At 50.7% G+C, this 5,316-nt stretch overlaps 1 protein-coding gene across 1 annotated transcript in view; it reads right to left on the bottom strand.

The window, feature by feature from the left end:
• The window catches only part of NIPBL (Nipped-B homolog (Drosophila)), a 251,156-nt gene extending 249,002 nt beyond the window's left edge, over nt 1–2,154 (bottom strand). Inside the window, exon 1 of the mRNA XM_006889575.1 lies at nt 1,827–2,154. The gene's annotated coding sequence lies outside the window, so the exon portion shown is untranslated. The remainder of the gene's footprint in view (nt 1–1,826) is intronic.
• Nucleotides 2,155–5,316: the final 3,162 nt, after the last annotated feature.

Genomic DNA, 5,316 nt, shown 5'->3' with positions numbered 1-5,316 from the left:
AGGCCCTGCAGCAAACAGTGTCTAACAGGAGCAGGCAGCACAAAGACAGGAATGGGAGATTAGTGGGAGGGAGGGAGGCCGGGATTGGGACTCAGCAGGAGCTTCAGGCTTTTTAAAATTCAAACTGCTCCCTGACCAATACAAATCACGGACACGCTACTGACTACTACACGGATTTACAGCATTAAAAACATGCCTAGTACGTGACAGCTATATTAACGTCACTCTTTATAACATTTTATCTGTACGTTTGCAAGAAATGTGGAGTAATTTCTTCTACACAGGACTCCAAACTCAAAAGTACCTCCCAGAAAAGTTACTCAGTCGACAGTGACAATAATAATTTAATAAGGCGCACAGCATTTTTGTACCAATGTGAACACCCACGAGTCCAACAAGGGACTTGGCTGAGCAGTGTAGCTTCATTTTTTTTAACCACTGCAAGTTTTTCTTCAGCCAGTGAGACAAAGTAGCAAAGCAGCCTAACCCAGTAACGTTTATTTTCCTGTGCCATTTGTATGAATGAGGACTCTTAAATTGGTGCTTTCCTCTTACACCAACCTACACAACCAACGCCTGCGTGAGCAAACTCTACACACTTCACTTTAGGCGTCACCTGGAATGTGCTTAAAGTCGAGGCGAAATTTTTCTCCAGCATTTATAGATACATTTGACCTATTAAAATGACACCTCTCTCATTACACAGTCAAACATCATGGGCACAAACAGCCAATGACAATCCTGGGACCTCCAGAAGATCTGTCCTGACATGAAAGGATGGCACTCTATTTTTTTTTTTTTTAATAGCCCAGGGATCTCACACACAACTTAATTTTTGCAGCCTTTTCAAGAAATAGACTTTACCTGTACCTGGGCCCCCACTCTCGGAACATTTACACATTCTTTTTGGCATTCTGCACCTTTAGGTCAGGAAGTACCTGAGCGTTCCGTGCACAGTCCTTCCACATCGCCCTTATATAACGCATACAAATGTAAAGTGACAGGATAAACCTGTCAAGCACTTCACACTTGCCTTTGAACAAAAAGTCCATGTGCAACACACTGTCAAACAACAACCTGAACGCTCTGGTTCGGGGGAGGTGGGGGGGGTGTTTGCAGCGCCCACTCTGCTTCTTCTCTATTAAATATTCATGTGCACGATCTAATTCTTTCCCCCCCAAAAAAGCAAAACGAGTCGGGATTAACTTTCCAACGTCCAAACAAGTTTTAACCGGGAGAAAGACTCACCAGGGGCTCCGCGTCTCGAGTATTTACATTTGTCTCCCTCCCAGAAAGTACTTCCTCCCTTCCTGGGGTCACAGGGGGAAGGAGGGGGGTTGTTTGTTTCACTGGGACGCTCCCCACTCCCGGACCGGGAAAGTTGTAAATATGGGGACGATTGGGGCGCCGCGGCTGGGAGTTGTATTGTTTCCGCCTCCTCGCTCGCTCCGGCGGCTCTCCCGGGCGAGGCCTGTCACCGAGCGGCCGCCGCTCCGCTCAGCCCCGAGCTCTCCTAATCCCCGAGCTCAAGTAGATGCCGCTGGCCCGCGGCCTGCACTCTCCGCCGGGCCTACGCCTCCCCGGCCGCCCGGCAGGAGCCCGGTCCCCGCCGCCAGCCCCGGCCGGCAGAGGGGGACCAAACCCCCGCCACCCAGGGCGGCCGCCACCAGAGAGGAGCGAACTCTACGGCTCGCCCGGGGAAGGGACCCGGGGCTGCTAAGGGAAGCGGCGGGGAGGGGAGCGAGGAGAGAACCGCTGAGGAGGACCTGGCGCCGCCGCCGCCGCCGCCGCCGCGGCCGCCGCCGAAATAAAGAGCAGGAATTTACCTGGGCGAATCGGCGTCTGAATGCGAGCGGAGGCCGAGGCCGCTGTGGCGAGAGACTATAATCCGGGCCGGGAGGGGGGGTGGCTACGGCTCCTCTTCCGACTCCTCAGTGCGGGGAACATGTAGAGCCGGGGGGAGACCAGTGGAGAAGACAAATCGCTGCTTCTTCTTCCTCCTCCTCCTCCTTCTCCCACATAGAAACACTCACAAACACCCGACTGGGGCCCCCGAGCTACCGGGGGGGCATCGCCGCCGGCCAGGGAACCAATCCTCCAGTCGGCGGGGGCGTCCCTCCCTGCGGCTTGGTGGTGTCGGGTGAGTCGGTACCGACGGAGGGAGGGGGGGAGGGCGGGGGGAAGAAGCCCTGTGTGTGTCTCTCTCTCGTTCCGTCTCTCCCTCTCAGAACAAAATGCCGACCGGAAGTGCAGCTGCAGGAATGACTCCCTCCGCCGGCGCCAAACACTAACAACCACCCCCTCTTCCCCACTCCACTTCCGCCACCGCCGCCGCCGCCGCCGCCTCTCCTGCTCGCGTCCTCCGGCTGTCAGACCGGGTTCCGGGGCTTCGCAGCGGAGCACCGCGGACCGAGCGGGGGATGGCAGCGGGGCGCCGAGCCCCGGGAGCACCTTTCTCTTCAGGGCGGGTGTGGATGGCGCCTTTCCGGTCGGTCCTCCCGGAGCGGCGATTTCGCAGCACTCCGAGCGGCCCGGCTCTCCCCGCTCGCTCTTTTAGCAGAGGTCCGCAGGACCGGGGCCCGAGCCCGGTGGTGGTGGTCGCGTGCGCTTGGGGGTGGGGGATCGCTTCCTCCCGGCCGGCTCCGCGGGTCCCGGCCGCTGCAGGCGGAGGCGGCGCTAGCTACCCGCTCGTCATTCGTTTTAGGGAACCCTGCTCGGGGCGGCCACGTAGAGGACGCCCGCGGCTCGACTAGCGACGGTGCCTTTTTGTGAAACGATGTCCCTTTGCTGGGTGGATGGATATAATACCGCACGCCTCTCCCGTGGAGAGGCCGGACATTACGCCCGTCTCTGCATTATTTCTCCGGAGCAACAACACAACCCGTGGAGGTGAAAACGACTACCGGCTTGGATCGGATTGGGATCGCCTTTTGGAGATGCATTTTATTTCTGGAAAGAGGCACTCTGGGTTTTTTTCTTGTTTGTTTTTTCTTCTCTGTTACTGCTTTTTGCTACCAATGGCTTTGGCGCTTGCTTCCCTGACTGTCGGGATTAAAGGCCTGTAGGCGACGCTGTGCGGACGACGAGCGGGCTGGCGGTGGAGCCCGCGACCCCGGGGCCAAGGTGGGCCACCGACCGGCCTGCAGCTTCCAAGCTCCATATTTCTCGTCACCTTCCAGACAGCTCGGTATTGGGCCGGGCTCGAGTAGAAAAGGTTGTCGTTGCCGGTAACAGGTGGAGAGGCTCTGACTATGTCACACAGGAATTAACGTCATTAATTCCGCATTTTTCTAGGCTCTCTTAAGAATGTTTGTGTAAATGGAAAAGGGGGCTCCTGTTGAGGGTCAAATGTACGGTCGTAGGTAAGCGGGTGTTAAGCAGTTTTAGTGTGAGCAACGTTAATGGTATGTTGTGCTTGTACCTACACCCCGCCCCCCCTTGCGCTGAAAGAGAATGGGAACGTGTTTGTCTATACAGATGATTCTTTTTTAAATTTCCTTTTTTAAAGAAGTGTCGGGCTACTTGTCAGGTTTCTGCCCCATTCCTTGGGGATGGCTTCTCGTCTCTGGAGGTAAAGCCAAAACCCCGAGGGCAGCGGAGGAAAGGCCTGGCGCGCGCCCTGGGTGCCCGCTTGGGCGCCTACCCGTCTTCCCCGATTTCTAACCTCGTACCCGTGCGCTTATACCTCGGACCCCTGCCTCGCACCCCCATCCCTGCGCGGCCACCCCTGCCCGGGCTCCCCCCTCTGCCAGCCTCTCTCCCCAAACATCCGAAGCTCCCACATTTGCAGAGTTTTGCTCAATTGTCACTTCAAGGGTTTCCGGAACATCTCTTTAAAAGAAAAAAAAAAAATCCCTGGTGGCCTTTCTCTATTTATTTCGTCTTCCCCTAGCAGAACAGAAACTTTAAAGAGAGTTTTTCTCCACCGCGGTAGCTGCTTAATGGATTTGCTTAACAAGGTCTTTGGCTCCTTTCTTCTTTTATTCATTTCTCCTTTAATAGGCCTATTTTTTTTTTTTTCCTACGGAGAAATTTATGAAAGGTTGTGGAAATTTTTTTAAAAATCTGGGGTAAAATGCAAGCTTATTAATGTTCTGGAAAAAGACAAATTCTAAACTGTCTTCACAAACCCAGAAGCCCACAAGGTAGTGATTATTTGTTTTAGGTTTCTGTATTTACTAGGGAAGGGTCGGTTAGTAGGTCACATTATCATAGTCATACTGAGCCAATCAGCTTTGCTCTCTTACTTTCACCAATAGCACGTTTAATCTTTCCTGCAAATCCATGCTGTTTCCACTAACTGAAAATCTTTGCGAATTTAGTTGACTCAGCCCAAGTCCAGCACTATTGAGAAAATTCATTGAGCAGGTATTTATTGGGCACAGAATGGGTAATAGGCGCCAGGATTTGAAAGGTGGATGTTTCTGAGGCTAAGAGGCCTTGTAGAAAGGACCCCATATGGCTACTTTGGTTACTGCTCAATTGTGCTGTCAAGCAATGCAAATGCCAGTGAGATTTATTTTTACAGTTTCCTTCTGATGAAAACGTTCAGTGAAAGCTGAGATCAACCTTTATCTGAATGTTTTACTTCACCTTTTAGTTTGCTCATTTGTGTACCTTTAATAGCAGTGAATATAGAAATAAATTCATTGATAATGACTTGACAAACTCAGAAACGAGGTATGTTTATCTCCAAGCATCGGCTCAACAGCAGTGGGAGTGAAGGAGCTAGATAAATTGGGTTTCTTAAAATAGTCTAATAAAGGAAAAACAATGTAATAAGCCTTTGACTATGCGATTATTGTGAATGTCTATATATATGGAATTCTGGGACAAGCTTGGTAGATATTTTATAATATTTCTAATAATTTAGCATTTTCTAGTAAATTCAATAGTCTCTTCTCATTATTTCACCAATTGTTTAAGTATATGCAAATGGTTAGGTGGTTTATTCAGTCCATTGCAAAAATACCAGTATTTTTTATTTACTGAAAGAAGCACAACCATCTTCTTAAATTCTTTAAATGTAAACTAGTCATATTTCATGTCCAGGTCCATTTAGTGGATGCCGTTTATTCAGGACTGAGTAGTGGAAAGTTGCCTAGAGAGTAACATTGAATTTAAAAGTTTATATTTTTTTTTTCCAGTTTCTTCCCTTATAGGACTTATAGTGAATTATAAATACTACCTTTGCCTTCCCCCTGACCCCGACGTGATCAGGAAGAGATCGATATTTGTTCCTATCCCAAAGAAAGGCGACCCAACCGAATGTGGAAACTACAGAACAATTTCACTGATTTCACATGCAAGCAAGAT

Source organism: Elephantulus edwardii, unplaced genomic scaffold (genome assembly GCF_000299155.1).
Source record: "Elephantulus edwardii isolate Elephantulus edwardi_28Jun2011 unplaced genomic scaffold, EleEdw1.0 scaffold00079, whole genome shotgun sequence".
NCBI lineage: Eukaryota > Metazoa > Chordata > Mammalia > Macroscelidea > Macroscelididae > Elephantulus > Elephantulus edwardii.
This window is presented reverse-complemented; position numbering and strand designations above follow the sequence as displayed.